Consider the following 14,471-nt stretch of genomic DNA (forward strand, 5'->3'; position numbering starts at 1 on the left):
GGTCACATCTCCAGAATGGAGGACCATCGCCTTCCCAAGATCGTGTTCTATGGCGAGCTCTCCACTGGCCACCGAGACAGAGGTGCACCAAAGAAGAGGTACAAGGAGTGCTTAAAGAAATCTCTTGGTGCCTGCCACATTGACCACTGCCAGTGGGCTGATATCGCCTCCAACCGTGCATCTTGGCGCCTCACAGTTCGGCGGGCTACAGAGGACATAACTCAATGGATCTTTACATGATGGCATGTCAGCAAAGGAAATAAGAGGAGAGGTAAGCCATTCAACATTTTGCACGTGCTCTTCCTTCTAATAATATAATTGCCAATATTTTACCTCACTAATTTATTTTGATTTTAAACAAAGTTCAAAATTATTGTTAGAATCTTTGGCTTGGCTTCGCGGACGAAGATTTATGGAGGGGGGTAAATGTCCACGTCAGCTGCAGGCTCGTTTATGACATCATACAACCCTGAGGTTAATTTTCCTGCAGGCCAGACAGAATTACCACTTATCGATAGTGCAAAAAAAACTAGAAAAGATACATTTACAAAAGAGAGAAATGTAAACAAGAAGGCAGTGCAAACAAACTGTACAATACAGAAGAAAATCATTAATAAATAATATGTAAAGTAAGAGGCCTTAAATGAATCCCTGATTGAGTTTGTTGTTGAGGAGTCTGATGGTGGAGGGGGAGCAGCTGTTCCTGAACCTGGTGGGGTGAGTCTTGTGGCACTGATACCTCTTTCCTGTTGGCAGCAGTGAGAACAGAGCGTGGCTCTAATCTAAGTAACAGGAACAATCCACGTTTAATTCATTCACAAGATGTGAACATCTCCGGCAAGTTCAGAAATGTACTGCTCATTTTTAAATATTCAGACATACAGCACGGTAACAGGCCCTTTCGGCCCTTGAGTCCATGCCGTCTAATATACATCCAATTAACCTACACCCCTCAGTATGTTTCAAATGGTGGGAGAAAACTGGAACCCCTGGGGAAAACCCATGGGAACACGGGGAGTATGTACAAACTCCTTACAGACAGCACAGGATTCGATCCACAGACCCGATCGCTAGCACTGTAACAGGTTACGCTGACTGCAACGCCAACCGTGCCATCAACTCTATATCCTTTGTCGATGGTGTGGTCATTCTGTTGTCTGGTGAAGTCCAAACAAGATGAGAACCAAAACATAATGGTGAATGGGAGGGCTTTTGGGTAAGTCCATCTGAAATTTAGTGCTCAGCATAGCTAACATTTCCTATTCTTTACAGATTTATTTCATTAACTGAATTTCAATTCTGAAGTGTCTTGGTAGGATTTGAGCTCAGATCTCTGGGTGAATCATTCCAGATCTTTAGACCAGTAATATAGCCAATTTGTTACTGTACTTCATAAAACATGTAAAAGATCTGATGGGATTAACTGACGATCAGAAAGGGGATGTCTTCCATGTCCTGTTTATCATTTATTCCCCCGGCCAATCCTAGTTACAAATGGATGAAATGAACAAAAATACCACACTGTTTGTGGGATCTTGCTGTGTTCAGATAGGTTGCTTCTTCTCTGCAAGCTTTTCCAAAAGCATTTCAAGATATTCAGAGGACTAAACGACACAAGTCTTTCTTGTTTTTCTAGCAAAATTATTCAGCAAAATGTTGCTTTATTTAGCAAATGTTGAGCCAAAATTGTTGCAGGTGGGTAAACAAGAAAGTCCGCAAGCAGAGGGGTCAAGTGTTGCAGAGAAACTCGGCAGTCACACAGCATCCATAGGAAATAAAAGGCAGCTGAGGTTTCAGGCTTGAGCCTTTCATCAGGAGAGTCAAAAATCAGGGGGTGGAAGTAGAGGGAACACTGGCTGAGAGGTAATAGGGCAATACAGGGGGGAGGGTAGAAGTTGAGAAGCGATAGGGGTAGAGGGTAGAGGGCTGAGAAAGATAGCTCTCTGATAAGAAGAAGGAAATGGGGTAGGGCACTGGATCAAGGGAGACAAAGGGATGGGGAAATAGGAGAGTCTGGGAGGGCATTAACGGAAGTTGGAAGTTGATATTCAAGTCTGATGCCATCTGTTATTCCTCCAGTTTGCATTTGGCTTCAACCTGGCAGTGCATGAAACCATGGACGAACGTATCAGTGTGGCAATGGGGTGTAGAATTGAAGCAAGAACTCAATGCTGGAGAAACTCAGCAGATCAGACGGTGTACTTTATATAGCAAAGATAAAGATACATGGGTTTGAGCACTTGATCAAGGTATGAGAAACTGTAAACCGGTGCCCCAACAAAATGATAGGGAGTGGGGTGTAGGGGGAGGAGCATGGTCTCAAAGGCGGAAGGTAATAGTTTGATAAGTGGGGGGGGGGGAGCACACCAGCAAACAGGGGGAGGAAGGATGATTCTATGAATGGAGAGCTAAGGGAAAGAAGGGGGTGGAGAGCTAAGGGAAATAAGACAATGGGAAAGGAAGGGAGAGTAGGCTAACAGAAATCAGAGAAGTCGATGTTAATGCCACCCAGTAGGAGAGGGCCCAGACAGAAAATCAAGTGTTGCTCCTTTAATTTACGAGTGGTCTGGGTTGGACAGAACATGAGACCATGGACAGACATGGCAGCATTGGAGTGGGAAGTGGAATTAAAGTGGATGGCCACTGGGAGATCCCTCTCACTGATGTGGAGAGAGTGAAGGTGCTCAGTGATCTCCCAGTCTGTGGCCAATCTCCCTGACGTAGAGGAGACTACAGAGGGAGTACCAGATGCAGTAGATAACCCCTGTGTTACTTCACTTAAAGGACTGTTCGAGGCCCCAAATGGTGGTGAGGGAGGAGGTGTGAGTGCAAGTGGAGCACTTCCTGTGGTCACAGGGAAAGATGCTGAGGGGGGGGGGCGCGATTGGGGGGGATGGAGGAGTGAATGAGGGTTGTGGAACTAGGGATCCTTGTGGAAAGCAGAGAGGGGAAAATGTATGTGGTGGTGAGATTCCATTGTAGATGGAATGATGCGAAACAATGTTTTGCAATGATGTGCAGGTAATCTGTTTGACGTGCTGTTGTTATTAATTTTAAGAATGTTACATCCAAGACATGTCCCACCCTCACTGGTTATTTTGAGGAGACTGAGTCTCAGTATCCTGATGAAGGGTTCTGGCCCAAAATATTGACTGTCTATTGCTTTCCATGGATGCTGCCTGACCTGCTGAGTTCCTGAAGCTTTTTGTACGTTGCTCCAGTTCACTGGCATCTACAGATTGAAACACAAAAGTCTGTTGATGCTGTGATTGCAGTAAAACCACAGAGTAAAACTGGCTGGCCCTGCAGCATCAATAGGAGGTAACACATATTTCCTGTCCCATTCCCTTGCTGACATGTCTGTTCATAGTCTCATGCACTGCCAGACTGAGTCCACCCACAAATTGGAGGAACAACATCTCATCTTCCATCTAGGCACCCTCCAACTGGATGGCATTAACCTCGACTTCTCCGGTTTCCATTGCACACCTCCCCCTTCTTCTTCCCCCCTGTTGCCTTTCCTCCAGCTCTGTCTCTCTCTCTCTCCCCTCCCCTCCCTTTTCCCACTGTCTCCTTCACTGAACCAAAACCAATTCTCACCTCTCCTCTTATCAAATCCAATTAACATCTTTTGTATGTCTGGACTCCACCCCCAACACATCTTCAGTCTTTATTCTGACCCCTTCTTGCTCTTTGCTTACCTCTTGAAGTAGGGTTCAGGCCTGAAACCCCAGTAATATATCTTTACTTCCTATGAACGCTGAGAGACTGGTTGAGATCCTCCATCATTTCTGTACAATTTTACCAGCATCTACACTTTCTTCTTTATCTCAGAATCCTTCTTGTGCCTAAAGAATTCGTACCATTTCTCAACTTTCTTTCTACAATCAGTGACGTCAGCGGAAGAATTGCTGAATAACACAATCCTGCAGCGGGGATGAAGGCAATTCAGCTGATTGGACTTTTGTACTAGCTCCTTGCTAGAGCTGATGTGCTTCACTCTCAGCTCTTTCATCATTAACCTGCAGTTATGTCCATTTAGTGCAAAGAGAGTCTAATATCTTGGTCCTTTGTGACAGTTCTTGAGACCACACCTTTGCCCGAGGAATCTCGTTTGACACATGCACTGTGAGCTCCAGTTAATCAGTACAAGTAAGAGTCCTTCCCCTTGGCTGATTTCTCCTTGATGATGAACATGGCTAGCTTGGAAACTGATGCACAAGTTGCTTGACCTGTCGTTTTAAGGTCAATGCTCAGATACTCCCTGCGGGAACTCCAGTAATTGTAGCTGCTTGTAAATTGGCGAGGTCAATTAGAGGTCAGCAAATTGGTTATAAATTTTGGGCCACAGATCAGCTGAAGCCAGCATGAGATCACTGGCTTGACAACCTCCTTTTATAAGACCATTTAGCACCTGTAATGAAATATAACATGCGGAATGGGATGCCTTCCATGCGCCAAAGGTGATTCATTTTTAACAGAAAGCATGCATTCTGCTGTGTCATTCCTGACTTACAAGGTATCCCAGAATATTTCAGCCCTACATCTGCTGATGTACAAGAGGGGGTCCTGTCTGGTATGGAGGTGCCAACACTCAGGACAGGAAAAAAGCTCCAGAGGATTGTTAACTCGGCCTGCGACATCACAGGCACCAGACTTCACTCCATCGAGGATATTTACATGAGGCGGTGTCTAAAAAAAGCAGCCTCCCACCACCCAGGCTACTATCAGGAAAAAGGTACAGGAGCCTAAAGACGAGCACTCAGTGGCACAAGGACAGCTTCTTCCCCGCTGCCAGCAGATTCCTGAACGATCAATGAACTAAAGACACGGCCTCACTTTGACTTTTCGTGCACTATTTTAATTTTTGTAAGGAGGTTTATATGAATGTTTACACTGTGACACTGTGCAAAACAACCAATTTCGTGACTTGTTCACGACAATAAGTTCTGATTCTGATTTTTTTAGACTGAGGGCGTGAGAGACAGGAGTAGGAGGCCAACTCAGAATGATTTTTTTCATCAGGTGACCCTTCTCCTCCTCCAATTACTCTACTTTTTTGGCAATATCTAATATCTTAAAAACTAATAAAGGAAAGAGCACAAATGACAGCTTTTCTCATTGCACAATTATTCAATTTGTGTGTTTGGCATTGGTGGAATGTCCCAGGAACCAGCCTTCAGATACTGGAATGGGCTTGGTAGTCATGAGTATTTGCAATCCTGGGTGCAAGGTATACAAGCGAGAAAAGCAGCGAACAATGAATTCAAATGAATTGAAGTGAAATTAAATGAATTGATTTGAATAGAAATGAATTGAATTTAGATGGATGTTGCCCGAACTTCAGGTGTTTGCTCATGCCTTGACTTTATTCCCTGGAACGTAGAAGAATGAAGGGAGATTTGATAGGGGTATTTAAAATTATGAGGGTCTAGACAGAGTAAATATAGGTGTGCTTTTTTTCCACTGACATGGGTTAAGGTTGAAAGGTAAAAGGACTAGGGGGAACATTAAGGATAAATTCTTTCCCTCTGGGCAAGATTGGCCCACTTTGTTTCTCTACATAAACACGGTGGAGTTAATTTGGATTCCCCACACAACCAATGGTAAATTCACCAGCCAGACCAGTAACAGGCAGGGAAATAATATGGTGGGTGGGGGTTGGTTCTGTATCTTGCAATATTATCACAAACCACTCCCTCCAATTCAACAGAATGGGGATAGTGGAGTGATAGGAAGCTCCAGCTAAAAGAGTCCCTTCTTGAGCCAAAGGGCCAGCTCATCCCTCACTATATCCCTTCCCAAGGGCTCGACAGTTGTCAGCTTTTACATTTCAACCAGAATAACTGAAAGGTGCAACTGTCAGAGACTTTAAATGCTTCGTGGGAAACATTCCAGTCTTCCCTGAAGGTGCAAAGCCACATTTACCTGAAACTATAGCCATATTAGATAAATGAAGTCGACAATTAATATATAAAACAAACTATTGGAGGAACTCAATCTCAGAGGAAAATGGACTGACGGTGGGTTGAAACACTGCTGCCCAAACTGTCAACTGTCCACTTCCCTCCATGGGTGGTGCCTGACCCACTGAAACATTGGCTTCTCCGGTTTCCCTTAGCCCCCCCCCCACCCTCTCTCTCTCCTCCCCATCCCTCTCTCTCCTTTTCTCCAGCTCCCCACCCCTTTTCTCTCCATTCAGAGAGCTATCCCCCCTCCCCCTATCACTTCCTAGCTTTTGTCTCTTGAGCCCTCCCACCCATATCCATATAGGTCCTCTTGCCTGTGCTCCTCCCCTGCCCCTCACCCCCACCATTTTACTCAGGCTCCTGCCTGCTGTTTGCTCATGCCTTGAAGAAAAGCTCAGGCCCGAAATATCAGTTATGTATCTTTACCTCCAATGGAAGCTGCAAGACCTGCTGATTTAAATGTTTAATATTTAGACATACAGCATGGTGACAGGCGCTTTCGGCCTACAAGCCCATGCCACCTAATTACCCCGGAATGTTCTGAGAGTGGGAGGAAACTGGAGCCCCCGGGGAAAACCCACACAGACATGGCTAGAACATGCAAACTTCTTACAGACAGCAGGGGATTCAAACCCAAGCCCCAATCACCGGCACTGCAACAGAGTTGCAATAACTTCTGGGCCAACAATTCTGTGCTTTAACTGATAATCTAACTGGGTCAGTTTGAAAGCATGGATCAATGGAACTGGACAAGAATTTATAACTCCGTATCAATCAGGCGGTAAGTTCAGAAAATTCACATGATAAAATGAAACCTGAACTTTTTATGATAAATTGAAAAAGTGCCTATTAATCATAATTACTGCCTTTAAGAACTTATTGACTAAACTTAAATAAAGCTCTTGATGCAGTACCTCATAAAAGGTTTTTCTTTTCGAATCAGATGTCTTCCCAATTATCAGTAGATGGGGGGTTTTGTAGTGACAGACCACGTACTCAGTTGACTATCTCCCATCTGCTGGAAATGTAGAGATCTCAGATATCATTTATTACACAAAATTGCCTTTAGTCTGCTATAAGGCAGACAGAGATTCTCCATTAGCATTGCCCGGCGCCGCTTACAGTCAGGGAAAGAGAAGCAAAAGAGAGTCCCCCCAGAGTTACCGAGTGCCCATGCATTAGTCTCCAGCGCTCCCGCAGACTCTGCAACCGCACAAGACTTCATTTTAGTTCAAACCATTGGCCATCTGAGCCCAGATCCAAACTTTCAACACAATGAGGAAGCCTTCAACTTCCAGGGCCCTCCAGGAGCCCTCCTTGCCCTCAGCATCCTCTCAAATCCTGGTTCCTACCTGGTTCTCATGAGCCCGTCTCCAGGAGACTGCAGTCTGGTATGATCCTTTGAGCTCAACTGGCCACAGCTCTCTCGCCTGCAAGTCGCCAACAGCTCACCGCCAGTGTGTGTCCTTCAGCTGCACAGCCCCTCGCTAGTCCGCCACCGTGTTCACCATCCTTGAGATAGTCTCCTCTGCTTCTCCTTCTGAACCGGGGTGGGGAGGGGGTGTTCTCCCCATTAATGTTACCCTACACCAATTCTCTGCTCCTCCAGATTCTGCCGCCGAACACAGGCATTGCCATCTTGGGCCCAGACCCCGCAGAAACATCTGTCACCTTGATTTCTAACTAATGGTCCATCTCCTTTGGCCTGTGGTCTTAATTTATAAAAATTAGGACACATTATGTTCTCTCTTTAACAATAACTAGTGCGCTGCGACCTTCATGAAACTGAGTCAAAATGAGGAGGGAACATGTGGAAATGTGACTGGGCAGTGTATCCATCTGAGATTTCTGAAGTGCATATCTGAGAATGTCCTGGATTAGACTGATAGATATCGTGGAAATGTAACCAGCATATGGGAATATAAGAGTGGGAGTTATTCATACATCTCCTTCAGCCTGTCCCACCCTCCAGTAAGATCGTGACTAATCATAAGACACTTTAAATTTTTTATAAATTTAGACATACCGCACAATAACAGGCTCTTTCAGCCCATGAGCCCATGCTGCCCAATTATAACTCGATTGACCTACGGTACATTTTGAAGGGGTGGAGGGAAAACTCACGCAGACGTGGGGACAATGTAAAAACTCCTTACAGACAGTGTGGGTTTCGAACCCCAGTCCTGATTGCTGGCGCTGTAATAGTGCTACAAGAGACACAAGACACTGCCAAGTGCTGGAAACTAGAGGGAAAGGAATAAGCTGTTGGAGGACCTCAGCAGGTCAAGCAGCATCTGTGGAGGGAAATGGAAAGTCAGAGTTTTATCTTGATGAAGGGTCCTGACCAAAAAGCTTGGCTCTCTCTTTCCTTCCACACCTACTGCCTGACGTTTTGACGCCCTCCAGCAACTCGTTATATGATCATTCAAGATTCAACATTCCTTTTATTGCCATATTCCTTTCAGTCACTCTATTAGCATTGCCCTCCCCCCTCCCCCCCCCACCCTTGCAGTACGAGAAAGAGAAGCAAAAGAGAGTCCCATCAGAGTCACTGAGTGTCTGTTGATTCGCCTCCAGCGCTCCTCCCCCCTCTGTAGCCCCCAGACCCCTGTTCGATCCATCGGCCTCCTGAGCTCCAGTTCCAAACCTCCGACACGATTAGGAAGCCTTCAGGTGCTGAGGCTCTTCAGGAGCCCATCTTGCCCTCAGCTCCCTCTTAAATCCCGCCTCCAATACCTGGTTGTGCCAGAGTTTCCTTCCCAAGAATACTTTACCATCCAATTCCAACATCCTTTGATGCATAGATCTGCTAATCTCGTCCTGGAATGTGGTGCTTTTCAGAGAATAGATAACTTATTGGGCCGAGAATTTCAAAGATTTACAACCCTTTGCATAAAGTGTTACCTCAGTTCTATAACAGTCCAGCCCATTATCCTTAGACTATGAGAGTTCTTTCTAAGCTCTTCAGTCTGAAGATTGGAGCTGTATTTTTTTTGCAAGAAGATTGCGACTGATTTGCAGTTTGTAAGAATTTTAAATTTTCCATTGAGGTTGCTACCATACTTATAACAAAACAGAAACAGGCCTTTGATCCAATGAGTACACCCAAGGAAAGAACCCAGTTACTTGAATTTCCCCCTCTCTATTTAAGATCATATAACACAGGAGCAGAAATAGTTTATTCAGCCCATCGAATCTGCCCCACCATTTAATCATGACCTGATCTATTTTCCAACTCAGCCCCACTACCCGGCCTTTACCCCATAACCTTTCATGCCCTGGCTAATCAAGAGCCTTAAATACACCCAATGACCTGACATCACAATTGCCTGTGGCAATAAATTCCACAGATTCACCAGCCTCTGGCTATTTCCCTGCATCTCTCCAATCTAGTCTCTCTCCTACATGCCTGTCAAGAGCACAGAAACAGGCTCTTCAACCCCCATGGTCATGCTGACCATTTTACCCATCTATAATAAACTAATTTCCCCATATCCATCTCTGCCTTTCCTAGTGTATGTCTAAATATCTCTTAATCATAGAGATTGCCTCTCATTCCACCAGCTTCTCTGGCAGGGAGTTCCAGATCTCAACAACTCAACCTAGTCCTCAGATCCCTTTTCAAACTCACCTTACACACATGCCCCCTTCTTTTTGGTACCCGTATACCATGGAAAATTATTTTGGCTATCTCCTCTATCGATGCCTCTCATAATCTCATATACTTTGTTCCAGAGAGAAATAAGCCCAGCACATCCATTCTCTCCCCATGACTAAAGTTTTCCAATCCAGATTCAGATTTATTGTCACATACATGACATCACATATAATCCTGAGATTATTTTTCCTGAGGCTATTTCATTAAACATATTTAAGGTTCAGTGAGATAGATTTTTACATAAAAAGAGGAATTAAGGGATATGGGGAAAGGCAGGTGGGTGGACTGAAGTCAATGATCAGATCAGCCATGATCTTATTGGCGGAGCAGGCTCGACGGGCCAGATGGCCGACTCCTGCTCCTATTTCTTACATTCTTCTGTTCTTAACTGGCAGCATGGAATACTCCTTCTACCAAACCTCCTTGGTAACATTTTCTGACTTTTTCTCCATTACCTCGATGACTACATTGGCGCAGCTTCCTGCACCCATGCAGAACTCATCGAGAAAGGGACCAAACACAAGGTCTATAAGATGATGAGAGGCATTAATCATGTGGATGAACAGAGGCCTTTTTCCCTGTGGTTTTAAGGTGCTAAGGGATGGAAGAGGTAAGTTTATGACACAGAAGGTGATGGGTGCATGGAACGTGCTGCTGGCAACGGTGGTGGAGGCAGGTACAAAAGGATTGTTTATGAGAATATTTGACAGGTATATGGAACTGAGAAAAATGTTGGGTTATTCAGTGGGGCAACTCCAGGCGATTGCTGGTGTAGGTTATTTATATCAGCACCACACTGTGGATCAAAGGGCCTGTACTGGGCTGCAGATTTTGATGTTCTAAGTTGATTGACCATTTCTACCATCGATGCTGCCTGACCTGTCCTTCCAGCTTCTTGTTGTTTCCTCAAGATTCCAGCATCTCCAGTCTTTGTGTTTCTTATCCTTCGGACTTTATTATGTTATCCTTTCAACAATCAAACCTGCAATTAATTGAATTAACTGTTGTCCTAGTGACTCCACAAATCTCAGTAGATCTAATGCAGGGTAACTTGGTCTAAATGTTGAAACTCCCTCCAAAGGGAATTACATGTCTGTACAGCATACCAGTGTGAAATTGGCCAACACAATCAGTATGAATGTGTTGAATTAGTCATTTTAAGCGTAGACATACCGCACGGTAACTGGCCTTCCAGTCCATGAGCCTGTACCATCTAAATACCTCAATTAACTTGTAACTCCTGGTACGTTTTGAAGGGTGGGAGGAAACTGGAGTACCCAGAGGAAACCCACCCAGACACGAGGAGGGTGTACAAACTCCTTGCAGACAGTGTCGGATTCTAGCCCGGGTCACTGGCACTGTAATAGCATCGCACTAACCGCTAATCTTAGCAATGTAATCAGTGCTTTCCCTCCTCTACTCCCTGCTCAACCCTCCCCAGCAGACCTGCAGAGGACCGAGAAAGCAACACCATCACATCCTCAAGGGCCAATTATGCGGACAGTAAGTGATGGTCTTTCACCCACTGACACCAAGATCCTGTGAGAAAATTTTTAAATATTTCATAAATATTTTGTAATCACAGTACAGAATTTCCCAAAATATTATTTGGAATAGCTATTACGGCTAATAGTGCACACAAATCCACTGTTTTTCTAAGTGGTAGAATGACACAGCTTTAATAGGGAGTTGTATGTCGCAAGCAATTTTTGATTCAGTGGTCATTTAATTATATTGAAAATGCAGTGGAAGGGAACTTACAAAGTATTTAAATCTGTTAAGGATTGTCAGTATTTGAAAGCATATTCTTTATTTCTTCCTTTTCTTCTTCCTTTCTTGCTCTCATCGTGCTCTCTCTATCATTGCAATCACAATAATGGTATCATACGCCTCTTTGTGAATTTTTGTGTGGGGTCGATGAAGTACGTGCACACTAAGCAAGATGAACATCTGGATTTCCCTTTGCTTTTTCAATGCCTCTGCCCTGATATGTCAATGTGTTTTATACTACCCAATATATCTGCTCTCACTAAACCATGAAATCTATTCTCATGTTCTTTATTTTCGCTGCTTCCCAATGTATGCATCTATCTCGCCTTTGAGCACTCAAATTGATTCTACATCTGTGTCCTTTGGGGAACATGCCTCAAATGCTCGTAAGCCTTCAGGATGTTTTCCTAGATTTCTAGCCCAAGTTCCAAAATGAAATTCCTTACAAGAGCAATTCTTTACTGTACATACTGTTAATTTTGTTGATGTTTTAAGTACTCAACACAAAGATAAAATGTTTTTTGATTGGGTGAAATGGAAAAAGATCATTTTCTTGACTAGGAAGATAGTGAATGGGAGTCGTAAAAATTGGCTGTGGGGAGAGAGACAGGGATCACTTTTCATGCAGAGGTTTTTTTTTCCCAGAAAAAAAAGAGTCAGAGGCCATTGCATGGAAAAGAGAATAAGGAACAACTGCTCGGGGTGGAAAGAATGTGGAGCCATAAGGCCATTTGGTAACATGGAGGCAAAGTGCTTCCAGGCTTCCATTGGTGTTGGGAAGTTCTCTAGTTCAAAGTTCAGATTAATTTTCAGGGGTATATACATGACTTCACATACAACCTTGAGGTTCTTTTTTCCAGTGGGCCAGTCAGAATTTTTACTTATCAGTAGTGCAAAAAACAGTACTAAAGAAAAAATAAGTCTTCAGAGAAGAAGAAAGTGCAAACAAACTAGGCAATACAGAAAATAAATATTCAATAATAAATAAAAACAAAGTTCTGGAGAAACTCAGCAGGTCACACAACGTACTTAATACAGTGAAAATACCAGAGGTTATGTATCATTATCTTTGCTGTGTAAAGTATGCCGTTGGCCCTGCTAAGTTTCTCCAGCATTCTGTTTTTACTTCAACCACTGTGTCTACATTCAGTATCCATTCAGTAAAACAAAATGTGCAAAGTAAGTCCTTAAACGAGCCTCGGATTGAGTTTGTTGTTGAGGAGTCTGATGGTGGAGAGGGAGCAGCTGTTCCTGAACCAGGTGGGGCAAGTCTTATGGCACCGAGACCTCTCTCCTGATGGTAGCAGTGAGAACAGAGTGTGTGCTGGGTGGTGTGGATCCTTGATGATTGCTGCTGCTCTCCGACGGCAGTGTTCCCTGTAGATGTTCTCGATGGTGGGGAGGGTTTTGCCTGTGATGTACTCGAATGTGTCTACTACCTTTCACCGGGTTTTCCACTCAGAGGTATTGGTATCCCTAAGCCAGACCACGATGCAGCCAGTCACTTTCCACTACAGATCTGTAGAAATTTGCCAAGGTTTTCAATGTCATACCAAACCTCTGCAAACACCTGAGGAAGTAGAGCCACTGACATGCTTTCTTCACGATGCCATTGGTGTCCTATCACTAGTGAAGTTAATCTAAGTTCTGGCACCCTGAGCATCATTCTGGTGAATCATCTTCAGGATTCTTTGTTCTATCCAGCATGCGGTGGAGAAATCCTCCTGAGCTGTTGGCATTTCCTGCGAACAGCTCAGTAATTTTACAAATTACATCTGGATTCATCTCCAAATTTCTAACTTCTCTTTTGCTGATACCTTTTGTTTCTGTCAAACACAGAACATTTGGGCTAAGGTTTTTACCTTGACCTCCTCAAATCTTCATAAACTTTTCCAAAGTCTTGCATCAGTAAGTTCTTTCAGATCACCTCTTGTTCCTTTGTATTTCATCTCATAAATCCTCTGCTCATCACAGTTCAATTTCAAAATATTAATTCTTCCTTGTTTATATAGTACTTATATTAAATTAATGTTGTTTTTGCTCTGTGCTAACTGATCTCTCTCTCTCAAACTCCGCAACTCTGCGCTCTGTACTGTATTTTTAATTAGTGTACTGTCTGGGTTTAATCCTTGGACTGTTCACTAAATTAACGTTCTTACGTTACCTTGATACATGTGACAATAAACGTGAACTCGTTAACTCCTTGGATGCTGCCTCCCTCCAGGGAGATATGTCATTGCCTTTCAGTCAAATGTCAACCCGAGTTTTACAATATCCTTCGATAGATTCTTCTAATGATTTCATACTAGGAATGATTCCCAACATGGTCTAACCAATTGGTGGCCTTGACTTCACTGCACTATATCCTATTGATACAAGAAAACTTGGTGAAGGTGTACTCCCATTCTTTCAGTGATTCATCGTGAGCATCATAGGAATAACGACAGTCCTTTGTTCCTGCGCCATAATCAATTAGTTCATGAATGATCCAAATTGTAACTCCATATATCCAATCTAATGCCATTCACTGTACTAATCTGTTACACTATGTCTCAAGTGTCAAGTCTTTGCCACTTTTACATTATGCTAATACCACCTGAACTCAAACAGACAACAGCAAAACTCATCATAATCTACTTTCTTAGAAGAAGATGGAAGTTTGGCTTGTCCTTCTTGTCCCTCAATGACATCTGCAGGTGCACCATCGAAAGCGTGCTTACTGAACACATCACAGCGAGGGACAGGAGCTGCTCTGCTCAAGATCAGGAGAAACTTCAGAAGGTGATGAACGCAGCTCAGAACATAATAAAAACTTCCCTCCCTTCCATAGATTCAATTGGCATTGCCCACTACCCAGGAAAAGCAGCTAAGACACTGAAGTATCCATCACACCTCGAACAGTCTCTTCTCCCTCATCCCACTGGGGAGAAGGCTTAAGAGAATGAAATTGTGCACATACAGAGAGTGGGACAGTTTCTTTCCCACCCCTATCAGGATCCTGAATCAATGTCACAACAGAGCTATCATGCTACCCTTGTTTGGTGCTAATCGATCCTTCTTTTTATTGCAACTCT

Source organism: Narcine bancroftii, chromosome 1, assembly GCF_036971445.1.
Source record: "Narcine bancroftii isolate sNarBan1 chromosome 1, sNarBan1.hap1, whole genome shotgun sequence".
Lineage (NCBI taxonomy): Eukaryota > Metazoa > Chordata > Chondrichthyes > Torpediniformes > Narcinidae > Narcine > Narcine bancroftii.